Source organism: Pteropus alecto, unplaced genomic scaffold (genome assembly GCF_000325575.1).
Source record: "Pteropus alecto unplaced genomic scaffold, ASM32557v1 scaffold7, whole genome shotgun sequence".
Lineage (NCBI taxonomy): Eukaryota > Metazoa > Chordata > Mammalia > Chiroptera > Pteropodidae > Pteropus > Pteropus alecto.
In genome coordinates, this window is record NW_006494614.1 from 10229734 (window position 1) to 10253891 (window position 24158).

Consider the following 24158-nt stretch of genomic DNA (forward strand, 5'->3'; position numbering starts at 1 on the left):
AAAAATAGCAAAGTAAGGCATCGATAAGTAAGGTCAGGAACAGATCAAGAAAGTAAGGCCAAGAAGTAAGAGGCTCGAGAAGGTACAACCCACAGGAGCCGAGAGAAAGAGAGACAGACAGACAGAACCTCTAGGTTCTCACAGGTGAAAGCACATTGACCAATATAAAGTACATGTCATACTGATACTGGTGCTCCATCATGGAGACTGGGTCAAGCTAACCATGGAGTATGACGCTGCCCAGACAAGGAGCCCATGGAGCTGCCGAGCACATGACCCTGGGGTCTGGCTGATGACAAGGGGGTTTCCAGGAGGCCGTTGAGGGCTTTAGGGGGTGGCACTGGTCTCTGCCTTCATGTATGTCAGATACTCCTGTCCACTATGGCTGATGAACTATAGCGGTGGCATTCATTGTAGGTACGAGGAGACTGCTTTAGCAATGCACGTGCATTCTGCACACCAGGGCTTCATCATTATTTGGAAATAACTGATGTAAAAATAAACCTATTGAATTAGAAGTTCATTTGCTTTATCACAAGAAATGTCAGTAAGAAGTCATGAGAAATTTGTACATAGAAATGAAAATGTTATTTGATTCTTTAAATATAGTTTCAACTGTTGACATTTTTGAAAGGTTGCAAAAAAATAGTTTTAATTTTTGTATTCTCAACATGCGCAAGGTATCTCATTGATAGTGACTCCCAAGAATTTAAAGAGATTATCATTAAAAAAGTTTTGATTAAGATTTGAGGACACATTTGAAGCATGAAACCTGATGATGATGATGACGATGATGATGATGATGACGATGATGATGATGATGACGATGATGATGATGATGACGATGATGATGATGATGACGATGATGATGATGATGACGATGATGATGATGATGACGATGATGATGATGATGACGATGATGATGATGATGACGATGATGATGATGATGACGATGATGATGATGATGATGATGATGATGATAAAATCCATGGAAGCAAGCTCAAGTTTCTCATTTAACATTTCGAAAAATTTTTATTTTGAAGTTTCATACAAAGCTCTATCTTTTCTGGGATTTTGTATTTTACTTTTTATCACAATTTTATAAAGAAAATGTAATAGACTTTTCCCCCACCCCAAGGCCCATATAGACACCCTAATGCTTTAGTTTACCCCAAGATGCCCTTCAAAGATTGTCATTTTCTGTATTTGCCATGATGCGAAAAGGTCTGGGAGCATTGTTCTGATGGCCCAGGATTGGACATTGGCAAGGTGAAAACAGAAGAAGGTTGATAAGGTGAGGAACTTTACCCAGACTGGGTGAAATTAAGTGAAGTCAGAGGGGATGATGGCCTGGATGGGAAAAAGTAAGGGGACCAAATCTCAAGATCAGAGTGGAGATCCAGCTCTAAAAAGCCGAGAGAAGGAGCTGAGAATGTCAAGGCGCCGTTTTCCATCTCTTTTATACTTGTATTTCTTTTGCTGCCTCATCCCAGTATCGGAACTTTTTTTGTTATAAAATGATAGAAAAGCAAACTCTCCTGCTATGGATGACTGAATTGTCTAGAAAGCGGGAATGACTTCAGGAATGGCTTGATCCAGGAGCTTTCCATCTCTCAAATCCTAGTGAGACTGGGTTTCATATCATAGGCCCTGGTCCCTCAAGAATCACATCTCAGTTAACATTCATCATAAATAACAAATATCTCTCCACCAACATTCTCAGCAAAAGTTTCATTACGTCTCACCGAATCTGGTTGGGTCATTTGCCCATTTCTGAACCAATTGCTGTGGCCAGGGAATGGAATGATCTCTCCGAATGGCCAGGCTTATGGCTAGTGCCCATCACTACAGCTGAGAATGGAACCAACTCTTCCAGTATTTCTTTTCTTTTCTTATTATTTTTATTTCTTTTTGGCACCTACCCAAGTTTTATTCATATTCAGTAGCAATGGTGGAAAACCAGAAGAGAGGAACAATTAGGGGTCTTTTTATAAATTATATAAATGTCTTTCCAATGTACTGTGTACTTGAAACTAACTATAATTAATTAATTAATTAAAAAAAATAGTAACCAACTGATAGGCATGGATGCCGACCAATCAAATCAGCTCTGAAGCAGCAGGGTGGAGGTTCCCTGCCTAGCCAGCTGTTAACCCTGCCTAGATGCTAGGTTGCAGGGAAGTCTGGAGGTTCCAGGAGAGAGGCAGGATAGCTGGGAAGAGGAAGACACTTGCAGGAGGTGGTATGGGAATTGGCTGTTTCTCAGCCCGTAATGAACTAGTGCTGTCTTTCAATATCTACAAGCATGCTGTTATACCACGAATATTGGCATAGCCTGTATTCCCGCTATTTTTGTGTGTGTTTAATCCTTTCTACTACCATAGATAGAATATTTTCCTCAAACTTGGGAAGTGGCCTTGTTTGTTTCTCAATTTCCTGTAGCACCCAACAAGGTGCATTTGTCCATTCCCTTATTCACTCAACAAGCATTTCTAAAGCCCAGCAAATAGACGGTCCTGAGTGATTTTATTTGCATGAATTCAGTGGTCTCCTTTTAAGAGGCTGTAAAGGAAGTATTGAGTTGGAGAAAGATCAAGTTTCATTTAGGGAGAAGAGGCAAGTGAGAGTTTGGGGAGTTTATGACAAGAGGCACAGCAGTGGGCCAGGAACAGTGACAGAGTTATTCAAAGCTTGTCTGGTTACAAATCTGTTATCCCAGTTAACTTACTGATGGAATCCAGTGGAGGGGGCTGCTCATGGGATGGCCAGGGCTAGAGAGATCTCACGAGGCATGGGAAGAAAGGATGGCACTGCCCTGGAGAAAGAAGCAGAGCTGCTGTTTGTGTGTCAGGAGAGTAACAAGCAGAAGGCTGGATGGATAGAGGAAGTTTGGGGAGGAGGGAGCTACTTCCTGGACCCTGATCGCTTTCTGGGATCTTTCCAGAGAGAAGAGAAGAAAAGCATGAGAGCGAGTTTGAGCCGAAAGTCACCTTTGAGAGCATCTGGTCCCATTTTAGAGACGAGCAAAGTGAGACCCAGAAATACTAGGTGATGTCAAAAAGGAATCAAAGCTGGTTTCCTGACTTTCTGATTCCCAGCTCATTTGGCATTATTCCCTGTGGAGATAAACATGGGGGTGGAAAAAAATTGCCTCCAATTAGTCAAACAGTTTGATCTTTGACAAAGCTCATAAGGAGCCCAGAGGTGACTGCCCTTTACTTTTTTCCCACCTTGGAGCTTGGGCCACCTGGGATGCCCTGGGGAGCACAGGCTCACACGTGCCACCAGGGCTCAGGAGTTTATCCCAGGTGAAGCAGAGACCACAGGCACCGCTGGTGGGTGCTCAGAGTTGCGTAACCCACACACGTCTACTTAGGAAAGTTTGATTTTGATTGCCATAGAAGGCAAAACATCTTAAAATGAAGTTGAGCTATCTTTGGGTAGGATGCAAAACCGCCCATGGGTATATCACATCAGAAACGATGTGTGATTTCTTTCAGTCCCTCGACTCAAAAAAGATGAACAGATTTAACTGATGCGTTCTAAAAATAAATAAATAAATAAAATCTGCTTTGAGCTTGAAACCAAGTATAGAAGTTTTAGGGTCTTTTTTTTTTTTTTTTTTGGTGGGGGTGCAGTCAGGAAATGGCAAAGTAGAGGATGGTGGGATTTTTTTTTTTTTTTTCAGTGTAAAGACAAAATTATAACAGGACTGTTTTAGCTCTGAGCATTTTCTACTGGGAATAACAAGAGTACTAAAGGTCAGAGAAACAAAGTTGGCTTGGAAAAGTTATGAATGGTGGTTATACATTTAAATTGTCACACACATGCCTGAGTAGATTTCTTGAGTCGAAAACCAACACTCCCTTTTCAAACCTGTAGTTTCAGTAACAAAACAAGTCAAACCCAGAGGTGACTCACTCACAAGACTCAGATTTGGAGGTGCATCATCTGCCTTCGGGGGTAGCTGTACGTGGATTTGGACCCAGGGAGCTCGCTCCGGCCAGGTGGTCTCACACTCTCCCCCAGCCTCCGGATCCCAGGGCCTCCGAAGGAGGAGGCCGCCCTGTGGTCTGGGTCTTGCAGCCATGCATTCCGGCGGCCGGAGGTACATGGACCCCTCTCTTCTGTGGGTCACAGCTGAGCTTTCACTTATATAATAGCGTTTTCTGGTTGGAAGCAAAATGTCCTTTGCAGGTCATCGCTATAAAAATAGGCAACTTCATTAATTTTGTCGCATAATCTCTCCCTTATCCCCACCCTTTGGAGTGAAAGTTTATTCTTTTAGTTCGCTTTTGTCTTTTCCCAAAAAGAGATTTAATGTGTTACTGTGGAGCAGAAAATCAATGCTTTGAAATCAATGGTAATTTTTCAGGCTGTTTAAGATTATTCACATGACTGGCTAAGCCTGCTGCTGATAGAAAAACAGCTTTTTTTGTTGTTGTTGCAGAGGAAATCTTCAAGTTTGAAACATCATCACTGTGTGTATCTGTGCAAATTTTCTTCATAAACTTGAATATTTATCCCACAATACTAAATGATTCAATGCAAGTGGTATTCGTTTAATCCTAATATGCGCTGGAGGCTCTAGTGTGTGTAAGACTGAATTAGCTGTCAACTTGGTCCTCAGAAGCTTACAAAAACGTGAATGTGTATTAGGGCTAAGGGTGGGGGTAGACAGCAAATATATATTGCACGGATGGGTAATAACTGATACCAGGGAGAAGAGGAGTGAGATATGAAGGGTACAAATTGGTACGGAGGTTCCTAATAGCTGAAATGGTCTTCGGTTGGCTTCAGGAAGCTGCTTTCTGGAGGAAGGGCCATGATCCTGAGCAAACACTGCTGAGAATTTTATGGCGAACCAACCACATCCACCTCACAAGTCTGGGAAGTGATCGTCATCATTCCTGTTGTGCAGGGGAATACACTGGAGCTCAGAGTGTTTAAAGGACTTGCCCAAGGTCATGTGGCCAGGAAGAGGTTCAGCTGGCACTTCTTTCTTCACACAGCCTTGTGGTGGCGTTTGATGTGGGTCTTCAAGGTGAGGAGTATTCTGGTCATTTCAGATTTTGCTGGTGGACGGACACATTTCAGGGCGACTCATATCTGCATGAACAAAGACATGAAGCCAGAGACGCTGAATTCTACAAGTTCAGGGTCAGGTTTGTTGTCACGAGTGGACCTTAAAAAATAGAAGACACAGTTCTCCTGGAACTGACCCCAAGGTTGAGAAGATAAGGTGCCTAGTGTAAAAACCCTGGAAAATGGTTTGCTGACATGTGTAAGTAGAAAGAATATTGATTGACATCTGCCACCGACTCGACTGTTGCTGGCAGGGAGCAGTGCCTTCCCCCTGAGAGCTCTGAGTTCTTTGGATGCTGCAAGGAATCCCTGTCCCAAATACTAATGCTGAACAGATGGTGGGCCCTGTCCTGTTTGTCCTTACTGTGGAGCCTCAGGCTGGGACAGCTGTCAGACAGGGACACACTTCTAGGACCGTCCTTCTCCACCTCCGACCTGGGTCCATCATTGCCCGCATCAGTGGGGGATCATTCCTAGGGCCCTGCTCACCCACATAGTGCCTCTGTGGGAATTAGAAAAACTGCCTCCTTGCTTAGCTTGCTAAGCCAAGAGTGAGCTGGCTCTCAGCCCTTCCTGCACCCTCGGCAAGGCATTAAGTGCATGTCATTAGGGGTGGGCCTGGTCCTCCCTCTCAGCTCTTTCTGGAGCCAGCCAATACCCTGCCAGGCAGCTCACTCTATTTCAGCGGCCCCAGGAGAAGTGTTTCCCCAACACCTAGCACTTCCCGCATCACAACAAAGAATTTGGATTGTACACTGATTCCTAAAACCTCGGGTTCTGATGACTACTCCAGAAAGTGCATATGGGGTGTTGGAGAGGAAAAGGTGGCAACCAAGTAGATGGAAACAAGGAGCCAGCCCCCGGAGCCTTGTTCCAGCTGCGAGGGAATGCATGCTTCGGCTGCACCAAATCACAGCTCAGCTCGTGGGCAACAAATCACACCAGAGTGAGCGAACCCGCATTGTCACTAAACACACCCTAGACAATCGCTGCTCAGATAAATGATCAGAAGCAGACCCAAGAAAACATAGTGACGCACTGCAACTAACTCAGACAGTCTCCTGAGGCAGTCGGGATTGGAGTTGATGTGTATTTTGGAGAAAACCAGTTCCTTCCAGCCTTCTCCCTCCGAGACCGTCTCTCTTCTTCACAACCCAAGTGTGTCTTGCTTTATCAGCAGAGACATTCCTGAGAAGTTGTATATAATTTGAATTTTGGTAAAACCAATCACTTATACTATGTTCAGAGAGAACTCGATATTTGCACGTCACTGTGAAGAATCTTCTCCTTGATGGGACTTTTTTGTCAAACACTAAACCAGGATCTTAACCTGAAGTTATGAATGAGCTCCAAAGGTGTCTGCTTTTGGGGAAAATTATAGGCAAAATTTGTGTGTATGTAGATTTTTTTCTGAAACAAGGGTCCAGAGTTTCTGCCAAATTAATACTCGAAGGGTTTTACACTCCAAAAAGTTTAAGAACAAGAAACAGTTTTTTTTAACAAGTTTGGAGTTGGGGTATTTGTGCAGAACTGTCCCTTACCTGGACTCCTGCCATGAAATAAGTTCTGGTCAGGTGACTCCCTTATTCTTGGCACCCTAGCAAGTTATCAGACTTTTGGTGTGCATTTGTAAAGATGACAAAGAGAGGGAATCCCAGACACAAAGCTGACCTCGTCTCCTATTTCCAAATGGAATGACCAACCTACATTCATCACTTAAGGTTGTACCACCCAGAGCCCCTCTTGGATGTGGAGGTTATACTTCTGTCAGTACTAAGTTTTAGCATTGCTGGTTTAACATTGCTATCTCAGAACAAGCTCATAATATGTCCTGGGCTTCCTAGAAGGTCATGGTCCAGCCAGGCCAAAGAATCTGTTTTAGGCTCCAGCTGTACTGCTCCCCTTGGCCCATCCACTGAGGTTGGAGTTGCAAGGCCTCAGGCCATTTTCTCCCTCCCTGTTTGTTGCCTCTTCTGTGTCAGGAATAGCATATTCAACAATGTGGAAAGTGTCCCTTTTTGTCACATCTGCTGGGAGTTGTCATTAAGTGCTAGTGGGTTGCTGGATTTTTGCATCCTACTGGATCCTAAAGGACAGTTAACTGAGTGACAAATGCTGAAGCTGATATGATGGAAGGTCAGGTAGAGAACGAGGGAAGTAGGTGATTTCTTATGATTTCTTTAAAGGCTTTAGGTGCAGCCAGCTTGCCTCCTCACTGGGACCTCAGGGTTATTATTTCTTTGCCTCCCGGGCCAAGAGCTTTTTCATAAGCTTTGCCCAATAAGTCACCACCCCAAGTGACCCCAAGGGGCCACTGAGTGTGAGGGAGGGAGCCAAAGGCTTAAAATCCTCTGGGGGTTGCTGGGCTCTTCCTAGTCCTTCTGAATGAAAAACAGAGGCTCTTTCATTTTCCTAGATTCTTAGGGGTGACTCATGGGTCCAGAAATGACCTCCAACACCCAACAGTGAAGGCTGTTTAGGTCAGTGAGCGGTGGCTGGACAGCAACCCACCTTGAATATTTTTACTGTCATCCCTTCTCCTCCATTTTAAGAGGGAAGATGTGGACCTAACATGTGGCCATGTCTGTAGTAAGAGCTTACTACAGATCTGTAAGTTAGAGTTTAGTTCTCTTCAGCCCACCTTTCACATTACATAAATCCTGCCCAGGAAACTATAACTAATGTTTCAATGGTCCAAAAACTCAGAGAGCAATCTCGACAAAGCTAACCAGACTCCGCTGGTGTCTTTTAGACAACCCCAGAACATAAAGCATTTATTTCCTTTGCCAATGCACATGGCATGATGTTTTATTTTTGATGATTTCGGAAATTTAAAAATGTCAAAGAGATTCTGGCTGTAAATGTCCCCACAGTGATTTTGTCATTTTGCAGAGAAAAGAAAGCCAGCTTCGCCACCACCCCTTTCAGAACAGACCAAGCTGTGGGACCCAGCCCCCTTCCCTTCCCAGCCCCTTCCTACCACACCCCCATCCTATTCATATTCTGATCTTCCACTCACTTGAAAAGATGTTATTTCAAACGTTCCTACCAAAGAGAAAATCTTCCTCCTGTTTTTAGAGCCTGCTGTCAAAGGACTTCATCTGCATTTGGGGCCGTGGCTGCAGATGTGGGCACTGAAGGCAAGAGAATCGTACACAATGTGGCAGAGCTGGCAGAGCCTCTGGCTGCCCAGGGCCAGTCTTCCCCCCTCCCCCCGGCCCCTCCCCGCTCCATACACAATGTGGCAGAGCTGGCAGAGCCTCCGGCTGCCCAGGGCCAGTCTTCCCCCCTCCCTCCTCCCCCTCCCCGCTCCGCGCCCCGACCCAGGTGGGACAGTGGCGCCTGTAGGTCCAAGGTGTCACATCACAGCCCAGAAATGGGACGATCCCACCCTCCTGACTCCCAGGGCAGGGCCTTAATTCCTTTATTACCCAGCCCTCCAGGAGCGGACTGCATTTTCCTGGGGGCAGCAGTGAGACTGGACACAAGAGTTCACGTGGGCCACCCTAATTCAGTATTCATGATCAGTCGATCGCTGTGGGTAGGAGCCAGTTTGCAAGAAAATTAATCAAATAACAAGAGTTGATGCAGAACTTTTAAATCTGAGATTAACTCAGTCATTCTTTTGACAAATATTTGTTGATGGTCTATTTGTTTATGTGTCAGTCGATGAGAGTAGCAACACCTATCTCTATTCTTAAGAAGTGAAGCAGACAAATGAAGAGGAAAATATGCTAGGTGCTTAAATGCTACCTGAGATCATATGGGGGCTAAGGGAGTGGGTGTGAAGGATGCTGACAGCAGACTTAGGGAATTGGGGGTCTTGGATGGCTTCCCAGTGGACACCATGTCGAAACTGAGCCCTGAAAGATATAAAGAGCAGAGGTGGTTTGGAAAAATCATGCTGGATCTAACAAGGGGATTAGATGGGCCTGCTGAGAAACAGAAGGTCATTGCAGGTCTCCCAGGCGAAACGGTGCGGCCTGACCTAGGGATATGACAGTGGGTAGAATAAGAAGCACCAGCCTTGGAAATGGAGGGGATGTAGGACGAGAGGGGGAGGAAAGAGTTCATGAGAAGGCCCATGTTTCTGGGCTGGGCGGCTGTCTGGATGGGGTATTCACTGACGGGGGATATTTCTGGAGGAGAAGAAGCGGGGAAGACAACAGCTGTGTCCGAGGAGCAGGTTCCTTAGAAGGGGCTGCAAATGTAAGGAGGGAACAGCCCCGACGGGTTCGGTTTCACACTGGTTCAAGGTGCTTCTGGAACAGAGAGGAGGAGGAGCATTGCAGGCACTTGGACACTTGGGAGGAGAGCAGAGTGGGGAATCCGGGCTGGAGGTGAGGTCTGGGGGGTCCTCTGCGTAGTCGGAGACGGGTGAGAATTACAGACTTTCTTAAGTATTTTAGTAGCATCCTTAGCAATCGAGAATTTGGTGCTAATTACAGATAACAGCAGGCCTCATTTGCATATTAACAACTAAATGTTCTAATTATAAATTAGCTTATCTATTCATTAAAACAAGCCCAGGAGGCTTTTTTACTTAGAAAGGCTTTGATAGCATTTAGTTAAATTATTGTGTGTGCACACCTGGAAGTAATAACAGCTGCATTTCTTGTATGCCATTGTATTAATCAGACTGGCGAACAGAGGCTTTGGTGGATTTAAAACCAAAGAGGGGATTTGAGTTTGCACCCTTAAAAAGCCGAGGCATGGATATGGCTAAAAGGAGTTTTCGTGTAATTAAAAGGAAAATCCAAAATTACTCTAGCTCTTTAAGTAAAGTTCTGTATAGTTCCTTCTACCTGAGGAAGAAGGATCCCCAAACGGTCCCCAAAAGGGCTTCTGAAGGCAAAGGGATTTTCCAGGTGAGAGTGAAAAGAAGTCCCCCTGTGCCCTCTGGGCAGCTTCCTGGAGAGCAGAGTCTCTCCCCTGTAGCAGAGAGGGGAGGTCCAGGGGAATGTCTCAGGGAAAAAGAAATTCCATGGAAGGCTTGTTATGCTCAAAGGTATGAAAGGAGATTTGGGGCTCAGTCGAGGAGGCTGGGAATGAACCAGTGATATAGTTACATGGGGAAACCAAGCAAACTGACAGTTACTAACTCCAGGAAAAACAAGAAGCAGAACCAAAGACAAAGTTCTTCTGATATATACAGGAGGTAGCTCAGCTCTGCTGAAAAAGCTAAATTAGCCAGTGATTTAGCTAAATGAAAGCGTGACACACCTACATGGAGAAAACAGAGAGGGAACAAAGTGTAATATGGGAACGAGGGCATGGTCTTCCACAGCACATCTGAAACTGAAAAATAATTTAAAAAGCACTCTGTCTACGCCGACTGCAATGACGGAGGCAAAAACCGAGAGAAGGAAGACGTTGCTTTGAGGAGTGGGAATTGGGAGGGAGACAAATGGGACAGGGACAGCTGTTTTCTATTTTACATCTTGTCATATTTGACTTCTTTTAACCTACGCACATGTGCGACTTTGATAAAAAATAAAAATGTATTTTAAAGAGCCTCCAATGACACGGAAGACTAGTTTGTTTTGCTTCCACAGCTGAGCAAAGGCATGAGCAAATAACGCTGCCTCGAGTCTCCTCAGCTCAGCAAAGCAGAAAGGCAGCTGCCGAGTGTGCGACCATCTGAGACCCAAGCATGTGTTGCTGGGACAAATCTGGGCTGATCTGAAATGCAGTCCTACTGTGGCATTCACCTGTCTCAATGTCTTTAGGGACTTCCCATTGCCTGCCTGAGAAAATCCCAGTTCTGTAATGTTGGCCTTTGGGACTTCTGCAAGATGGCCCCTGCCAGACTCTTCACTTCCTGACATTCCAGCCCCCACCACCCCCCGCCACCGCTATGGACAAAAAAAAAGAGGTTCTGTGGAAAGTAACCTCACAGGGTGATCTGGCTATAAATTCCTAACTGGGCGGGTCATGGTGGATAGGCACACCCCAGGCCTGTAACTTCTTAATCAAAAACCTTTTCTTTGCCGAAAGCCAGCCCTGTGCACTGTTTCTGTGCATCTAGGTTAACGCATCTTTGAAATAAGCTATATTCACCCTCAAGAAAGCACATAATCTCATGAACTATCATGTAATCCAATCTCTGCCATGCTTCTTCTTACTTCCTTGTAATCTTCCTTAGGTTCCCTCCTTAATTTCAAATGCATAAAAGAAGTTGCGAAACTGTTATTCTCGGGAGTGTTTGAAAACTTGCTCCTTGTCATACATCGTCAGTTTGGCTCAGATAAATTCTTATAAAAATTCTCTACAGGTTTGGATATTTGCTATGTTGACACCCCACACTTGCTGCTCCAGCCACCCTAAATGGTTGTAGCACTGCAGTACACACACACACACACACACACACACACACACACACACACCATGCTGAACTTCCATCACCCCATAACCTGGCTAACCCCTAACTCCTGTTCAGTTACCCTTGATAATGTCCTAGTCCAGACCTCTCCTCCCCCGGGCAGCCTTTACTGATCCTCCCGTAGGCTGTTAGCATACCCTGTGCTCATCTCTCATGTTACCTACAATCCCCTCTCTCACCTCATGAGCCCCTTGGGGCAGGAACTGTGCCCAGAACTGCACAAATGAATATGGCTACTCCAGGAACTGTCTAAAGGCTGAGAGCAAATTCTTCACCATGTCTTACTTTCCCCTCCCTCTGTCCAGTTCCATTCACCAACAAGGCCCCAGTCCGAACAGAGCCCACTCAGCCTCTGCCTCCCCATCCCCTGCAGGAAAGAGAAATGCAGGTCTGGCTGAAGGAGGGAGAGTCAGACAAAAGGATATCCTCTATCAAGGAAGGATAAAGGGCAAGGCCGGTGACATTGGGCTTTGTCATGATTTTTCAAGCCCAGACACCAACCTAGAGCACAGAGGAAAGGATTTGAAGGCCTGGCCATGTGCCCCTCAACTTGGGTGGCCTCTCATTAAGCAATGCCCTGATCCTGTCCAGGAAACTGCAACCCTTGCATCTCACCCATCCGCATCTCCTGACCAGTGAGCTCGGAGTTTGCTGCCTGGCGCACAAAGGCCAGTGATGAACTCTGTCCGGTCCCTCTCTGACCTTAGCTGGACTCAGCCCTGCTGCCCCTGGAAAAGCTTTACTCTCTCTGCCTGGTCAAGAGGGCCGAAGCAGGGACACACTCAGGGTGCCACAAGTGGAGCGCCACACTCCTCGCAGTGAGGACACTCGTCCTGGCAGGGGTTCCCAGCTTCCCGACAAGGACAGAGCCTTCCGAAGTGAAGACCAACAGAGAGAGGAGGGAAGTTTGTCAACAACTGTTAGCAGGCACGGGGAGAAAGGGGCCTAGACCCACGATAGGCCGTACGTCGACAATGAGAATAAATACAATGATGGTGACAAACATTTTTCGAAATCCGACTTTGTGCCAGGCAATGCTAAATGCCTTACACGCATCAGCTCATTAATCTTGTCAGCACTCTTAGGAGGTGGATGTCACTACCGCCCGTCACTTAGCAGATGTGGCCTCTGAGGCTCACAGAGAACTCACTTGTCCAGGTCACATGAAGATGTGACACAGTGCGGCGGGGTCCCAGCTTACAGGTCTGTCTGGCCTCAAAGAGTCTAAACTTGTAACTTGGATGTTCGGCTGCTGTAAATCAGGTTGGCAAAGGAGGGGAGAAGTAGAGAAGAGAAAAAAAGGTGATGGAATTTTTTTTAAAGTTGAGGAGAAGTTCAGCACATTCTGGAGAATGAAATTGTAGGAAAATCTAGCTCTTGAGTGAAGCGTGCCCCACCTAACTCTGCCCCCCACCCCCACACGCCCTCATTCCTCCCATTGTCCCAAACCCCAACCAACAGCCCAGATACTTCAGGGGTTCTGGGGTCACTTTTTTTTTTTCCTTAGTTCCAAAGTTCAATCAACTGTAAACAAGCTAATGCTTTAAATAATGTTCCCTGAGGTGCGACCTTAATCTGCATCTCGTCTAGACTTTCTAATGCCCCGGCAGGAGCATTCGAATCTTATCAGTGTCTACATTTTTGACAAGCAATAAACTCACACTTATCTAGGCTGATGGCTCCGGGTGCCTTCCACAGCTAGTTAGTAATTTCTGATGTTGTGGGAGGGAGTTCTCCGGAGGAAGAATCGCACTTTCAATCCAAAATTAAAACTCAATTTGGTCTAATTGTCCTTGATTTTATCAGTCGCATAGAATGGCTGATTCCATACGCAAAAATAAATAAATAGTTGCACAGTTTTGAAATCCTTTCTTCTTGGGGACAGATCCCATCGAGTTCTTTGCTGTCTTTCAGGCTATTTTCATCTACCAAACAGTGCTGATCTTTCTCTATCCTTTTCTATTTTCTCTCCCTCCTCTGTGCTTCCCGCAGCCCTTACCAAAAAAAGAAAAGCATAGTGTCTCTCTGTGTGTCTATCTCCTCTGTCTGTGTCATGTATAATTTTAGAATGGAAGTTCCTTAAGAGCAAGAATAGCTCCTTCATGAGACGATGACATCCAGAGATCTGAAAATGCCCATTTAAATGGTAAGTCGGAATAAAGAAAATAATAAAAGTGGCCATTTATTTCTCTAGCAACAATTTTGTCGCAAAATCCAGCAATAGAGATCACATTTCGGGCCTGGAATAAAGAGGCAGAGAAACTGTCCCAGGCCTCTGGTGGGAGAATGCCTTCCAAGAACATCCAGAGATTTACCTTCAAGCAGTGAGGGCGCTGGAAGGCACCCAGCCCTAGCGGCCGGCAGCCCTGCCTTCCATGCCTCTGTCCGGCCAGCTGGGTGACTTTGGGCAAGTCCCTTCACCTCTCAGGTACCCAGGTTCCTGCTCAGGAACGTGAAAGGCCGTGGTATTGTCTGAGGTGCCTTCCAACGGTCTGTGTCGGATTTGCAGTTTACCATCTGTGCTGACTTTAAAGCACGTCTTTTGACACTGGTTCCACCGCGAATGTGGACTTGCCTCAATGACTAACTTCTGATGAATAATACAAAGCAAGAGAAGTAGTGCTGTGTGGCCTGTAGACCAGGTCATAAAACATTTCAGCTTCTACATGGCTCTTTCTGAGTCTCCTGTCCTTGGAACCCAGCCATCTCCTGTGAGGTCTGCGGGGGCGTGTGGCCGGGTGGGCGTGTGCACGGAGGGCAGGGGGCCCCTGACAGCGCAAGCAGAGCCAGCCTGGTGGATGTTTTTCCTGACCAGTTGGAGGGGTTGGGAAGCTGTGGCAACCTCTGATTCCAGCGGTCAGGACTCCTGGCTCCCGGGCGGGGCAGTACTACAGGCTCGTTTGCCCCTGCCCTCCCGAGTCCTCATGTTTCAGGCGTATGGCACCTGGGGAAGTGGTCACTGGTTGGTCCCGTGGTGTGGACAGTGGTAACTGCAGGGATGGTGGCTGCTTAAAAATTCAACATGGGATTCATGTTTTGGGGAGTTGGGGGCTCTTCCTCTGACTCACAGTTAGTGCTAAAGTCTTCTCAGAAACAAATGAAGGAAGACGTTCTGAGCATGAGGGTTCAGATCAGAATTGTTGGGACCGTGTCTGTCATCTCCGTAGGTCAGGGCATTTCTCAGCCCTAGGACCAAAACCCATCGGAGAAACTTCTACAATGACAGAAATCTTTTTCTGCTTCGTCTTATAGAATAGCCACTAACCACAGAGAGCTCCTGAGCAGCTGAAAAGTAGCTAGTGTGACTGAAACACTGAATTTTAAGTTTTCTGTAATTTTAATTACTTTAAAGGTAAATGAACAGAGCCACACGCGGCTGGTGGCTCCTGTGGAACCGGACAGTGCAAGTGGAGGCCGTGGCTCAGCAGATTGTTCTGTTTTCAGTTCTGGGTCTTCTATGGGGCCGGGAAGGGCTGAGGAGTGGGATCCCTGTTTTGGGGGATCTGAGGAAGAAAATGACTACATGTCCTTTAAAAGAAAGTACCAGGGCTGGAAGGAATGTTACCACGCGCTTCCTTAGAGGGGAGAATCTGGGTCCCAGCAGGCCCCATGACATGCCAGGGATGATGGAGGGGCCAAGCAGAAGCAGATAAATAAAGAAGATTTCCTCACCCCCCACAATCCAGCAGACATGGCAAGGCTGGAAAGAGGGAAGTGTTTAGGTCCAGAGCACAAGACAGAGTATAAAGTTGGAGAACCGACGGAAAGAGGAAGCAGGTAAAGGCAGCAGAACAGTGGGAGCTCCTCCCAAGAAGGCCCCTGTGGGACTCAGTGGGTTAGCTCCAGGGAAACTCACGCCCACCCTACTGCCAGCTCAGAGCCAGGAAGCAGGTTCTTTAAGGCGTGTACCAGCAAGGGAACATTCACTGGAAGAAGTCTGGGGGAAGAACTAGTCTGGCCCCCGCAGAACTCCTTGGTGAGCTAGGAAGAGAAAAGCGGGTGCTGCCCCGAGCTCCCCGCCCTTTTCTGTTCAAGCCTCCTTTGAACAGCTGCCGTCAAGGAGTCCTGCAGGCTAATGCCCTAGAATCACTGTCCTCAGGTTTGGAGTCCGGAAGCAGGTCCCAGACCTTAGCCCAGCTCTTACCCACTGGGAAGCTGATGCTCTGCATGTTGCAGGTGCTTGGGGATGAGAATTGAGCAGAGATCTTGACCAGCAGCTGGGAAGGGGCTCTGCCCTGGGCCCTGTTTTAACGGCAAGGTTTCTGTTCCTGCTGGGATTGGAAGAGATGCTGCAGGGCCAGGAAACAACAGATTTCTTTTTTTTTCTTTTCTGATGAATCACTTTTAAAATGAGAATAGAGTAGTAGTAGCTTGTTGATTTTGGCCTTGAAACCTAATAGTTCTGTGTCTTGGTTCTCAACCGAGGGCCTTTTCCTATTACTATCTTTCTTTCTTAGAAGAGACCATGTTCTTGCCTCAACCAAGGCAGGGACACAGAAGTCAGTGTGGGTGCGAGTGCTCCAAGTCCTGCCTGTTACTTACGTACCAGTCAGTCAGGTCCAGGGCCAGGGCGGGGCTGGGTCTTCCTATAGGACGCTGAAGACAGTAGGCTGCTAGTTTCCCCCACCACTGATTGAATAGGGGCTTCAAGGGGCCATGGAACCTGCTGTTCCCCTCTTTTTACCTCATCTATCCATCCATCCATCCATCTCCCTACCCATCCATGCCCCTTCCCACTCACCCACCCAGCTACCAACCTGTCCATCCATCCATCTATCTAACCATTCATCCACTTTGAGTAAAAATCCTTCAATATCTCGAGTTCATGCCTTCACGTTTCGGAGTATAATCACCAAACACCACACAAAAAGTTTATTTTGCTTGTTTTACACCCCGACTACCTTTTTGCCACTGGCGAATATGTCTGTACTTTTAAGCTTCATGCGTAATCCAACTGTCTTCCTCAGGAAAGTATTCTGAGGCCATGAAGATTGAAGAAGGGAAGTGGAGAGGCATCAGGAATGTGTGTGAGGAGTATGAATACCTCCTAGAGTGACTAAAACAGGAAGCATGCCCACATTTTTTGCACAGATTTTGGATTCCATTTGGATTTGGCTCAAGAAAAGTTCACTTTCTACCCTTCCACTCTGAGTGAGTCTTGCTGTCAGTTGCCAGAGCAGGAAGCCCTCTTCGGGAGCAGGCGAGGGTGGGGGTGAAGGGGCACGTGTGACATGCAGTCACCTCAACTCTCACCCGCCTCCGCCAGGGGCTGTGCCAACGCGGAGCCTGATGAGCGAGTGAAGCAGGTGGGTGTTCTCTGCCTGGTGTTCGCCCAAATCCAGCCTTAACTCTCATCAGGAGCTAAGACTGGCTCTCACGTTCCTGAGACACTTCGTCAGTTTACTCACGTTCTGTTCCCGGAGCCAGGCAATGTGTTGTCTTAAATAACAAAACTCTACAAACGGCAGTTCAGTCTCAAAGGAAATGCCTCGCCTAAGAAATAATCTCACCGTGCCAATTGTGGGATGATCATTTTCCACACCAAAAACACATTGAAAATGTTGGCTTTTAAGACATATAAACAGTGGATGCAAATTCACTTGCTAATACAGAAAGACAGAGGAGAAGCCACATCTCCTTAAATGGCGAGTCAGGACGCTCAGCTGCTGTTTCGTGCTTTTCCCCCGGGCAGATTTTTGCCACGCTGCTCTGTAGGCTGCTTGGGTCTTTTCACAGGAGGTGGTATCTTTGGCACTGCCTTGTGGGTGACGTTCCCGAAGCTCGCAAAACTCAGGCATCTTTATGGAGCTCCCCCAGAGGGTTGGCCTCGGAGTGACCATCAGGCTCTGGGGTGACAGTCTGTGGTGGTGCACTCCCCCTTCGTTACACACACATCTGCAGTGACGAAGGCACTCGCGTCACGTTTTCTGCCCTTGTTTGTTTAGTTTTGCTTACTGCCTGTAGTGAGTTGCTGGAACCAATCTGTATTCAAACTCAAAGCCAAGCTGGCCTAGCTCAGCAAGGACTTGGAGAATGTGCAGTCTCTGTGGGTTTGTTATTGCTTTGTCTGCCTAACTGCATCATCCCTCAAATCTCACCAAATGCTGGTCTGTGCCCTCATGCTGTCTGACAATGAGAATTAATTTTCCTCTCATGTGATGTACAAATAACAAAAACAAAACCTAGTGATCCTCTTTGGTTGGTGGAGAAGTAAAAGCAGATGCAGTCGTATCACCAAAATGTAACTCACAGACAGCAGGGAGGTCTTACGTGACAGGGAGGCTTCTCTAGCCCAGAGTCTTTGGATCAAAGTTTGTGTCAGTGAGCACCTGTTTGCAAGGTTGAATTTCCCTTGACGCCTGAACACAGAACTTTCCATTGAAACCGAATAAGTGTTTCAGATTCCAGACAAAATGGAGTAAGTGCATTGTACCTGTTACTTCTGCTGATTGCAACTAAAAACCCTGGACAAAATGCAAAATGTGCTAATTACCAGTAGACTCTGAAAGTTAGGCTCTGAAAGTTGGAGGAAGAAGGACGGATGGCTAGAGGCTTTGGGGTTGGAGAATAACCCAGAGATGAGTTGTGTGTGTGTGTGTGTGTGTGTGTGTGTGTGTGTGTGTGTGTGTGTGTGTGTGTGTTGCGTCGTAGTCTTTAGACATGCTTGAGAGCTGGAAATGCCACTGACTCAGACATAGAAAAGCCCCAAGAAAGCCTGACTATACCTGCCTACACCAGGTAAAGACAAAGAAAAAGCTGCCATTCTCTGCCTCCCCAGGGGGCCTTGCGGCTGTGGAGGCTGTGGTTAGAGCCCCATGGATTACTCCTTGCTTGCACTGAGGAGGCAGCACCTCACCCTCCACCTCTCTGTCACTGGAGATTGTAGGGTAGAACTCTATCAGCCAGAGGTGCCTCCTTTCCCATCCCGCTGGCACAGCTGCTGCAGAGACTGGTGAGCAGCTCTGATGACCATGGCCACCCTATACTAAGGGAAGAGTAAAAGAGGCAACACCCAGCCTTTCTCGAATAGAGACTAGGGGGAAGATTATAGAGAAGAGGGAGCTCAAGATAAGAACTTTTTAATTCTATGAATGAAGTTGTGGGTGACCCTCAAGTGAAATTGATCAGAACCAACACAGTGATAGGTTTGAGAGGTGAGCTAATGCCATACAGGTTTCAGGCTGACCTCTGGGTAGCACACAAGTGGGGCAGATGAGAAGAGCACGATAAAGTCCTCGAAAATGAGATCGACATTTAAACCACAGCCCACAAGAGTGGGTCAGGATGTGTGTTCTGAACCTCAACGGTGTGACCGCTTGACAAATTAGAATATCTAAATAGATACCAGAGTCTCATGACATAATATTCAAAATGTCCAAGATACAATCCAAAATACCTCTTCATACCAAGAACCAGGAAAATCTCAAATTCAAAAGAGAAAATAAAATAAACAACATTGAGATGACACAGATGTTGGAATGATCTTAAATTTTTTCCATCGCGGTAAAATATGCATGACATACAATTTACCATCTTAACCATTTTTAAGTGGTAAAATATGCATGACATACAATTTACCATTTTTAAGTGTTAAATTTAGTGGCATTAAGTACATTTATATTGTTGTGCAATCATCACCAGCATCCATCCCCATAATTCTTTCATCTTGTAGAACTGGAACTATATACTCTTTAAACAATAACTCTATATTCTCTCCCCTCTCATCCCCGCGCCCCCAGTTTCTGGCAACCATCATTATGCTATTATACCTTCTGTCTTTATGATTGTGAAAACTCTAAGTACCTCGTATAAGGGGAATCATACAGTAGTTGCCTTTTTTGTGATTGGCTTATTTCACTGAGCTTAATGTCTTCAAGTTTCAACCATGTTGTGCATATTGGAGAATTTTCTTCCTTTTTAAGGCTGAATCATATTCCATTATATGTACATACGACATTTTACTTATATATTTAAATGCTGGTGAACATTTGTTTTGCTTCCATGTTTAAGTTATTATGAATAATGCTACTGTGAACATGGATATACAAATATCTCTTTGAGATCCTGGTTTCATTTCTTTTGGGTATACACCTAGAAGTGGAATTGCTGGATAATATGTTAATTCTATTTTAAATTTTTTTGAGAAACTACCATACTGTTTTCCACAGTTGCTGCACCGTTTTACATTCCACCAACGGTGCACAAGTGCTCCAATTTCTTCACATGCTCGCTGACACTTACTGTTTTCTATTTTTTGTGATAGCAGCCATTCTAATGGTTGTGACATGATATCTATGAGATATGTAGTTCTGATTTGCATTTCCCAAGTGATTACTAATATTGAGCATCTTTTCATGTGTTTATTGACTATTTATACATCTTCTTTGGAGAAATATTTATTCAAGTTCTTTGCCCATTTTTGATTTGGGTTTTTTTTTTTTTGTGTTGAGTTTTAGGAGTTTTCTATATGTTCTGGATATTAATCCCTTATCAGATATGTCATTTATAAATATTTTCTCCCATTTTGTAGCTTTCCTTTTTACTCTGTTAACAGTATCTTTTGATGCACAAAATTTTTAAATTTTTGTGAAGTCTGATTTATCTATTTATCCTTTTGTTACTTGTGCCTTTGGTGTCATTCAATAAATTGTTGCCAAATCCAACGTTATGAAGATTTTGTCTGATGTTTTCTTCTAAGAATTTTATTGCTTTAGGTCTTACATTTAGGTCCTTAATCCATTTTTAGTTTAATTTTTGTAGATGGTGTTAGATAAGAGTTCAACTTCATTTTTTTGCATGCGAATGTCCAGTTTTCCCAGCACCATTTGTTAAAAAGGCTGTCTTTCCCCCCATTGAATGGTCTTGGCACCCTTGCCCAAAATAATTTGACCATACATGTAAGAGTTTATTTCTGGGCTCTCTGTTACGTTCCAGAAGTCTATATTTCTGTCTTTATGCCAGTACCACACTGTTTTGATGACTGTAGCTTTGTTCTGGCTCTTCCTTTTTTATTTGTGTAGAATGTCCCTATTTTCATTTCTGATTTTAGTAATTTGAATCTTCTCTGTTTTTTTTTCCTTAGTCTATCATTACAGTTTTGTCAACTTTGTTGAATTTTCAAAGAACCAACTTTTAATTTCATTGATTTTTTCCTATTGTTTTTCTATCCTCTATTTTGTTAACTCTGCTCTAATTTTTATCATTTCCTTCTTTCTGTTAGCTTTGGATTTAGTTTATTTTTATTTTTGTAGTTCCTTAAGTTGTAAAGTTAGGTTGTTGATTTGAGATTATTCTTTTTTTTTAAATTTTAATCTTTTTAAAAATTAAATTTATTGGCCTAACATTGGTTAATAACATTATATAATTTTTAGGTGTATAACGTTATAATTTGACATCTGTATAGTATATTGTGTGCTCACCACCCGAAGTCTAGCCCCTCCTTCTTTCTTCTGCTTTCTGCCTGGAATCCAGTTGTGATAGCTGGTGGTCCAGCATCAATCTTTTCTCATGAGATGACCTTCAGAATGAAAGCCAGAAGGTAAAGATATAGAGCCAAAAAATGGAAGAGGCCTTGGTTTTGGGTGCCCATTCATGCCGGCCTGGGACCGCCACCCATGAACCTATATGTGAGAGAAAAATAAACTTCTGTCTTTGCTCTTACTAGCAGTCAAACATAGTCCCTAAAAGATGCCGTATTGCCCTGTCTGGCAGCGTGGGAACCTGTTACAAAAGAGGATGAAGTTGCTGTGGTGTGACATGGGCTGATTCCAGGGGAACATGTGCTGATGTGTTTGAAGAACAAAGTTAGAAAGAGTGACCAAGAGGAGTGTGGAGATGAGGAAGAGGACAGACTTTGCCTTGGGAAGGATGAGGGCTGAGGATTGACTGAATGTGCATAAACTTTACGCCATATTTTTGGCTTTGGCCGGTAGGGGGTCAGCTTCTTCACCCCAGTGCTTTCTGAGTCACTCACTCTGCCCAGTGGTGCCCGAGAACTGAACTTTTGCTACACATGCAGACTCTGCCCATGGGAGAGCCGTCGCTGGCCCCAGTGAAATGAAATGTGGGAGAAAGGCAGCTGGTTAGGCCTCCTTGAAGGACAAATCTTTGGTGACTCACTGCTCAACTTCCTGAGGCACATCCCTTGAGAATTCGTTAAGCCGCAGTCAGCTTTTGGCCTGACGTAAGTCCAGGGCTCTGATTTTAAAAAGCAATGGGATGTGTAGGAAGGGGAGAATCAAGTCTGCTTGGGAAGGGGCATTTACATATCGCGTGCAAGGCTGTGCACTGCTCACAGGGAGGAGGGCTTACTGGAAGCCTTCGGCTCACACATGTGTTACGGTCTGTGTTCAGCTCTTTGTGCGAGGAAAAAATGAAAAATGGGAAGCTCTTGTTTTCCCAGGGTGTCATTGTGGCTCTGACTGGTGCATTTCCATAGGACAAGTCCTCCTTCCTGCCAGGCTCATTTGCACCCTTATGTGTGGGCTCCTGCTCTCTGCAGTAATGGGGCAACCACGGTGGACATATGCATGGCCATGATGAGTTTTATGGCTTCCAAATGGAGTGAACATTGTTGTTTTGTTTTGTTTTGTTTCTGTGAGAGAAAAAATGACATCTTGTCTCCTTCTTTTCTCCCTCTACCTTCCTCTCAGAAGTTTGGCTTGGTTTTATACCTTGGTCTTGGTGGGGCCATCACTTCCCAAGGCAGCTAGGGAGATGAGCTCCAGCCGATGCTGAACTGGCTGGCCCAGGCCTTTCTGGTCCTGATACAACTGGAAGGCACAATCACGCTCTTCTCTCAGCTCGAGATAGGAATTTAAATTAAACCTCATTTAGCCGGGCGCTTCCTTCTGATTTATTGGCAGATGCCTCTTGCTGTTTGAGCCTTGTTAAATTGCTAGCAAACACTTCACTGGCCAGCTGTTCCTATTAAGCTGAAAGAAGGCTGCAGAGCAGGGTCAATCCCCTTGCACTTTGCATGGTTTTTATATGTCATCCCTGAGGAGCGACCACAAGGAGGGCATTATTCCCTGGACCCTGGGAGCCGGCTGGTTAATGGCAGTGAGGGATTCTTCTGTCTGTGGGTAGGAATGGGAGGGGGCAGTTACCCTGGCTAGGGTCCCCTTGGTCTGTTCTGTATGCAGGGATCCTGCTACACTAGACTCTGGATGAAGGGAAAGGCCTGATGCTCAGCCCTGGCTAACATCGTGAAGGTACCTGCACGATGGGTAACGAGCCCAGCACACGTATAACATTCTCTCCCTCTTGCCAGCCAAGGATGTGGCTTTGCTGAGCCAGAGCTGGCTCGCTGGCACAGGTGCAGCTCATTGTAGGTAACCCATGTCTTCCCCAGAGGAAGAGGACATGCACTTTCATTGACTGTCTCACAGTCACTCCAGTGATGTGTATCAAGTGTCCCCTTTGTGAGAAGCCCAGGGCTGTTCATTTCAATGTGCTGCATCTTTGTGTGTGAATAAGAAAGTGTCTCTATCCTGGTGGTGGACACAGCTCTTTGCTAGGGCCAACGCCTAGGTAGGCAGCCTCCGTAGGCAGCTTGGCCTGCAGAGACCTTGTCCCTGGGGGGGTGCTTTTGTGCAGTGCAGAAGCTGCAGGACCACCCTGGGCCCCCCATTAGTCACTACTAGCACTGAGGGAGCTTGACTGGCCGCTTAGTGTTCTTTCCCCACATGTGCCTTCCCTACTCCCTCGCATGCCCCCATGTCCTTCTGTCTCCTGCACTCTTCTCTTTCCCCAAACCGGGCCACGAGCAGCCTCTTTCCTGGGGACCTGGACAGATCAGAGGGGCACTTGGGAGCCTCAAGTGAGGCCATCTAAAGCTGAGCTTAAGGCCTGGCCCCCGGATCAGGGCTATGCGGAGCTTATGTGCCAAACCTGGGGACCAGGGATGCCTTGCTTCTAAGTGCTTGGTGGTAAGGCTGGTGGTGGTACCGACCTGTGGACCCAGGTGAGACCCAAAAATCACAACCTCCACCATTGTCCTCACATGTCCGGGCAGCAGAGGCAGAGGCAGCCTCCTCTCCCTCCTGTCCCCTCACAGCCCAAAGATGAAGGTTTAAAACAGACTGTGGGCCAGAGGGGTCTTCTAGATGTAACCTGCTCAGGCATGGTGTCGTCTCCTCTGATCTCATGCTCAGACCTCGAAGAGGGTGTTGCGCTGTGACAATCTCAGGCTCCTGAGCTCATTCTCATGATTCAACCTGGGCCTCTGTGGCTGAACCTCCTCCCCTGCACCCTCATCACACCCACACAGCTTTCCTGAGATGCCATAGGGAAGCACACGCAGTGGTCCACGGACACGTGAGTCAGGCGGTTCCCAGGTTGCTCACAGAGCCCTCTCTCATGCTTCTCAGCATTTTACTGACCTTTTTGGTGCCTGCAACAGATAACCCTGATATTTTCTAAGAAAAACAATTTCTTCTCTATGCCTCACAGTAGGATCTATTCATTCTCCTAATGCAAGCCTTATTTTTCAGCTTGGTAAGGGTTTTTATTGTTGTCTTATTTTTGTTTTCTGCTTTTGTTTTATTTCTCTTCCCATGCCCCGGTGCACTGGGCAGCTCTGTGTCCTCTGGCACAGCAGCCACCCACCCTGGACTTTGCCGGAGCTACAGCACTCCCTCAGAGCAATCCTCCCATTAGTGCAATTTGGATGATTTTCTCTGAATGCAGC